Source organism: Carcharhinus amblyrhynchos, chromosome 29, assembly GCF_965287045.1.
Source record: "Carcharhinus amblyrhynchos chromosome 29, sCarAmb.v2.hapA, whole genome shotgun sequence".
NCBI classification, from domain to species: domain Eukaryota; kingdom Metazoa; phylum Chordata; class Chondrichthyes; order Carcharhiniformes; family Carcharhinidae; genus Carcharhinus; species Carcharhinus amblyrhynchos.
The window spans coordinates 16926865-16933776 of record NC_137352.1 but is presented as its reverse complement, the minus strand read 5'-3'; positions in this window follow the sequence as shown (position 1 = coordinate 16933776).

Below are 6912 nucleotides of genomic sequence, written 5' to 3'. Positions count from 1 at the left end.
TTGTGGCAAGATTGCAATTTTTCATTTTCACCGCCCCTCGCCAGTGAGATGCTCCAATATAATTAAAGTCATCCCCACCAGATATTGACCTCCTGCTGTAGCCAGCTCAGCTTACAACAGGCTCAGTCAGACGTGAACCCATTGTGCGTCTCCCCAGGGGGCATAAAAGTGAATATGGCCCCTGGGTACAGAGACATAGCCAGGCAGTGCCCTGATAATGCCCCTTGGTACTACCCTTTGACATAGGGTATGTTTCAACTGAAACATTTCTAAAATCATATATCGCTTATTAAGAAGGTATTGTGGCACAGTGGGTTAGCATGGCTACCTCACAGTGACAGGGATCTGGGTTCAACTCCTGGCTTGGGTCACTGTGTGGAGTTTGCACGTTCTCCCCATGTCTGCAGGGTTTCCTCTGGGTGCTCTGGTTTCCTCCCACAGTCCAAAAGGCAAGCTGGTTAGGTGCATTGACCATGCTAAATTTTCCCACAGTGTACCCAAACATGAGCTGGAATGTGGCGATTAGGAGCTTTTCACAGTAAATTTGTTGCGGTGTAAACATATGCCTACTTGTGACACTAATAAATAAACTTAAAAAAAAGGATAGATTAAGTGTAGGTATATATTTTGGAGAGGAGCAGGGTTCAAAATTTACAAAAATTTTCTCAATTTCACTTTTGGATGTGAATATGGTGCCTATAAAACCTTTCATTCCTTTCAATACTAGCATGAAATTTAGAACCAAAACAGATGTGAGGTAATTAAAAAATAGTACCATATGTACCAGCCTGTTTTACAATCATTTTGTTGATAACTTAGTTTTTTTAATTGAAATTAATTCAATTCCTGACCTTTTACATTTTCATAAATTCTGTGCTTATCCTTGTTTGGTTACTATAACATTATCTCACTGTGGCATTCATCTAGTGTCACATGCTCTGTTTTATATTACATACAGTGTTTTTTAACTTCTTCAAACTTTTGGATCCTTCCTTTCCCTGAGTCATAATTATTACCCTCATCCCACATTTTGGTTCCCTTAACTGCACAGTGCAACACAGAATTCCCTTACAAAGAGGATTGGCATGTATCCTGTTTCAGTTCTCTGCCAGCGGAGTTCTGTAACCAGCTGTTGAGAACAGTGAAAATGCAGCATGGATTGATTCACTCTGAAATGTCTCTTAAATTGTATGACAGATGTCTTCCATTGAGCAATGTCAGAATAGTGTGGAGTTTCCAAAGGATTAAGTAAACCTGAAACGATTGCATCAAATGTACTTCCAGAATGTCTAAAATGAACTACAAGGTTATGGTTATTGGAAGACAGATTAGAGAGCAGATTAGACTGTTCTGTTCTGGGGCAGCGTGGTGGCACTGTGGTTAGCACTGCTGCTTCACAGTGCCAGGGACCCACATTCAATTCCAGCCTTGGGTGACTGTCTTTGTGGGATTTGCATGTTCTCCCTGTGTCTAAGTGGGTCTCCTTCAGGTGCTCTTGGTTTCCTCCCACACTCCAAAGATGTGTGGGTTAGGTTAATTGGCCATGCAAAAATGCCCCTTGGTGTCAGGGGGATTAGCAGGGTGAATGTGTGGGATTATGGGCATAGGGCCTGGGTGGGATTATTATGGTGCAGGCTCAATGGGCTGAATGGCCTTATTCTGTACTGTAGGGACTCTATCACTCTGTTGTGTTGAGCTAGACACCACTTAAAGGAAAAAGTCTGACAATGAGCATGTGTAGGTAAGTGCTGCAGTAGATGAAGTGGGAGCTTCAGGTTTTTAATCCCTGTATAGGTGTCACAGACTTTGGGTTATTATAGTGTTCAGTAAAAGTCTATTAGAAGACACAGGGTTGGCGAAGGGGTGAATTTGACTACTGTCCCAAATGGGCATGGAGCATCTGATCAAAGTCAGTGTCAGGAGGCCTGAACCATTTTTGGATTCAGGTTCCATGTAGCTGTAGCCTGTGAGATGCTACAGCTTTTCATATTTCCACATAGATTTCCCACTTAACCTTTGACAAAGCATGTTGGATCCTATAATGACTCTAGGAGTCAGCTGTAAATGAGCAATGCTTTATTCCACAAAATAAAGCAAAACCACAAACCTGTTTTGAATGCAAACAGGTTCCAACTAGGACAATGGAATAATGGACTCACTCAGAGTCTTGCTGTATAAACAGCTCATTATATGAGTTCCACCTGGTAAGGTAATTACTAATCACCAGGGAGCTTGTAGTTTACAAGGATGTCAATCAGGGATTCCCCATACAAGTACTGGGGGCTATCACAGATCCTGACTGAAGTGGATGCCAACAGTGTCTGGTACGAGTGCTTTTTGTCCATTTACCAGGTTGTCTGAAAATTGCATCAAGCGAGCCTTGGATGTCCATGGGGCCTCCATTCTGATGAGATGTACCTCCAATTGAAAAACACCCTGACATTATCTGTAGTTAACTGACTGAAGGCTATGATTTTGATGTCAGCGTTGGCTCGGTAAACTATTGCTCTCACCTCAGATGACTGCAGGCTCAAGTTCCACTCCAGAGACTTAAGGACATGGGCCAAAATTTTACCGCCCCCCCCCCCCCCCCCCCGCCCCCCTCCACCAGCCCCCGCCTCAGAATCAGAACAGGAGAGAGGTGGACAATGGAAGTGTCCATTGACTTTGGGCGGGACTTTACGGTTTTGGGCAAGCCAGGCCGTAAAATCCCGCCTATGATCTAGATTGATGTTGCAGTGCAGAAATGTGGGAGTGCTGCATTGTCAGATGTGCCATCTCTATTCAGGTCTCAACAAAGATTTTAGTTTCTTTTTCACCAGGATATGTCTTTTCCAAATCAGACCATATTTAACTATGTAAGCGTTTTGGACCAAATCAAGCAAAGTTTTCTTAAGTCAAAGAAAGAACAAATTTATCAGCCACCAAACCTGGGTAAAGTAATAAAAACATTCAACCCTCATGCAGTTATTTAGGACAGACAGAAAAAAGGGGAATTAAGATTCCAATACAATAAAGGGAGAAGCATATTGGTTAAGCGTCCTTTGAGTCTCTGTGAGGTGTACATTTTAAATGTTGCAGCAAAATTGGGTTGGATTGTTTCTTGGATACAGTCAAATATAGAAGATATTGTAATTGCTACAAAATTTTGGTTTGCTGATAGGTTTCTTGTAGAATTTGCTTCTCAAACCTTTGTAAAAGAAAGAGTGGAAGAAAGAGCAACCTTTCACATATGTCCTCTGCCGAAGTCTTTCTTGACACCACCTGTGTCACTTGCGATCTCCCTCACATGTCTGGGCAACATTTCCTTGAAATACTTCACACATCATATATTGCATGAGATTTTGGGTATGTCTGTCTATGGGAGCCGTCGGCCAGGGCTTTTGGACCCCCCACTCTTGCTTCCCCCCCAAGGTAGATTTTCCTACGGTGAATATGGAGAGCCATTGGTCACTGATGGGATCTTCCAGTCCTGCCAAAGTGTATGGTATTTTTCATAGCTTGCCCGCCTCACTATTGGGAATCTGCCATGGGGTGCTCAACTCCAGCAAGACTGCAAGATCTAGGGCCAGGAAATTCCACCCATTGTTGTAATATCCAGTACTTTGCATTTTTAATGTCTTCACATAGTTGTGAGTTTCAATGAGTGTATGGAACTTAGAGAATGTCTCTCTCTTTACACTCCCCTGAGGGGATTAGTTTGTTTCTCACCTTCACCTTAGAATAAGGCCTTGCATTTTTAAGCAATTTGCTCTATTTCAGTTCAAATCATAAAATTTCCAGGCAGCTGAAAGTTGAAAAGTTAAATTTACAAAACTAAAGGGCCCTAGCCTCATGACAGGGTAAAACATTAACCTGAGACCCTGACTACCTATCAGATGGACATTAATTAAGGACGTTATGGTGGCACAGTCGTTAGCATTGCTGCCTCACAGAGCCAGGGTTCAGGGTTCAATTCCCAGCACGGGTCACTGTCTGTGTGGAGTTTGCACATTCTCCCTGAGTTTGCGTGGATTTCCTCCGGGTGCTCCAGTTTCCTCCCACGGTCTAAAGATCTGTGGGTTAGGTGGTTTGGCCATGCTGAATTGCCCCTAGTGTCAGGGAGAATAGCTAGGGTAAATGCATGGGGTTGCGGGGATCAAGGTTGGGTGGGATTGTGGTTGGTGCAGACTTGATGGGTCAAATGGCCTCCTTCTGCAGTGTAGGGATTGTACGATTAATTCTGTGAGAACGAATGGGTTTTGAGTAAGATACATCTCACCCAAAAAATCCAATAATACTGTTTCAAAGAGATCAGATGAATTGTCCTAAATGTCCTGGCCGACATTCATCCCTCAAAGAAATATCCCTAAAAAAGATTTTTTAGTGTACTGATAGTCAGAGTCACAGTGAACAGTAGGTCTTTTGGCCCATCGAGTCTGTGCTGACAATGGAAGAGGATTATTTCCATGGCATTTGTTTTTATTCATCCTTAGGATATTAGCATTGTTGGAAAGCTCAGCATTTATTGTCCAGTTCTTGAGCAGGTGGCAGTTAGCGACTTCCAACTGAGTAGCTTGTTTGGAAATTTCAGACAGAAGTCAACCTACATATTGGTGTAGGTCTGGAGTCTCATGTCGGCCAGGTGATGACAGCAGATTTCCTCCTCTGAAAGAGATTTGTGAATGAGATGGGTTTTACAAGTGTTTTATGATCACTATTGCTGACTCTATAATTTTATTCTAGACTTATTTATTGAAAATAGAAGCAGGAGTGGGCCATTCAGTCCTTTGAACATGTTCTGCCATTCATTTTGATCATGGCTGATCCTGCCTGCCCCCCATATCCCTTGATCCCATTAACTTCAAGAGCTATATTTATTTTTTTCTTTAAATCATGCAACGTTTTGGCTTCAACTACTTTCTGTTTTAGTGAATTTCACAGATTCACCACTCTCTGGGTGAAAAAGTTTTCCTCACCTCAGTCCTAAAAGGCTTATCCCTTATTCTTAAACTATGACCCCCACTTCCTACAGAGTCAAGGTGGGATTTGAACTCATGTTACTGGAATATTAGTTCTGGCCTTTGGATTACAAGTCCAATGACATTACTGTGATGTGACCTTCTCCCAGTGGTATGAAAGAAAAAAGCAAATATTATCTAATGTGACATGATATGTAAAACTGTGTGTGTCTCCTCATTAATGGCTCCATTGGTTGAGACAGTGAGTATAGTCAAAGATACCAAATAGTATTCACTTGTAGGAAACAGGCCAGGGCTCCTACTCCTGGTTGCTATTCAGTACAAAGAAGCATGGTTTTGGCAAGATTGAGATCAGTCTCAACTGAAATCCCACATGATTGACTAGTCTGGTGGTATTCACGTCTGGGGCCACCCACTTATGTTCACTTAGACCAGGTAATACAAGACAATTAACAAGAAAACATATCATAATAGGACATCAATGTTTCTAGGGGGGTGGCTAAAATGATGAAAGGAAACATTGAACAATTAAAAGTTTATTTATTAGTGTCACAAGTAGGCTGACATTAACACTGCAATGAAGTTAATTTGAAAATCCCCCAGTCGTAATACTCCAGTGTTTGGGTACACTGAGAGAGAATTTAGCATAGCCAATGCACCTAACCACCACATCTTTTGGACTTTGCAAGGAAACCTGGAAGAAACCAGGCCACAGTGTGTCGTTTCTAAGCTTAGATCTCTGGGACTATTGGATAAACCGGAAATGTGTTTGGAAATAGATTAAATTGACAGGCTGCCTTAAATGCAGGCCAAAGATTCATGGGAAAAGGTTTGTGCTGTGGCATGTACCCAGATTATTGATGTTAATTTAAATTAGTGGCAGAAAACATTCTAAAGTGGAGCTGTTGAATACTAGGGAGGAGGTCCAGCATTAGGACAAATTTTCAGGATGCAGGTTTGTAATGTAAAGAGATTCGACAGTAAATCAAAGGAGTACAACCTAATTCATTGAGGGAGGAACTTAAAAATGATCAAAGCTGCATAGAAACAAGGGTTTACTTTCTGCCAAATTCCCCCTACCCAGGGAGATTTATTATTTTGAATGTAATGTATTAGCTATTACAATGATATAAATAATCAATAAGCATTAGGCATGAATAAATAACCAATTTTTCTGCTCATGTGTGCCATTAGAATTCAGGATGCCAGCCAAATGTCTACATTTTGATTGTTATAGTAACTGTGGTACATTTATTTACAGAGGTTCTATTATTAATGTGGGCATAGATATTAATAAGAAAAGTTAACGGAACTCTTTATAGGCATAAGATTTTAATTATATCGTAGATATATGTTTTTAAAATTCATTCCTCGTTGTGAGTTATGTTATAGATTTGACTTAACGTTTCAAACATGTGTTCCCTGGGAATATTATACGGTCTTATTCTATGGCACCTTGAGTCTGGACCATTGAGAGGAATGATTTATCTTTAATAATACAGATGACATTGGCTGTGCGGAGTCTGGACGTTCTCACCATGTCTGTATGGGTTTCCTGCTGGTGCTCTGGTTTCCTCCCATAGTCCGCAAGACATGCTGGTTAGGTGCATTGGCCATGCAAAATTGTCCCTCAGTGTACCTGAACAGATGTCAGAATGTGGCGACTAGGAGATTCTCAGAATAACTTCATTGCAGTGTTAATGTAAGCCTACTTCTGACACTAATAAATAAAAGTTTAAGAAAACTTTAAAGACGTTGGAGACAAATATATTCAGAAATGTTTGAAGTAAAATGTGCTCAAAAAGGATAATGTAGATCACAAATTCATTTAGACTGAAGTACCCATGTTTCTAAGATAATATGTAATAATTTGATAACATTTGGGCCAGAATTTTATTGCCACGCCAGCCACAGGAATTGGAGCAGTCAAGGGGCAGACAATGCGAAGGTC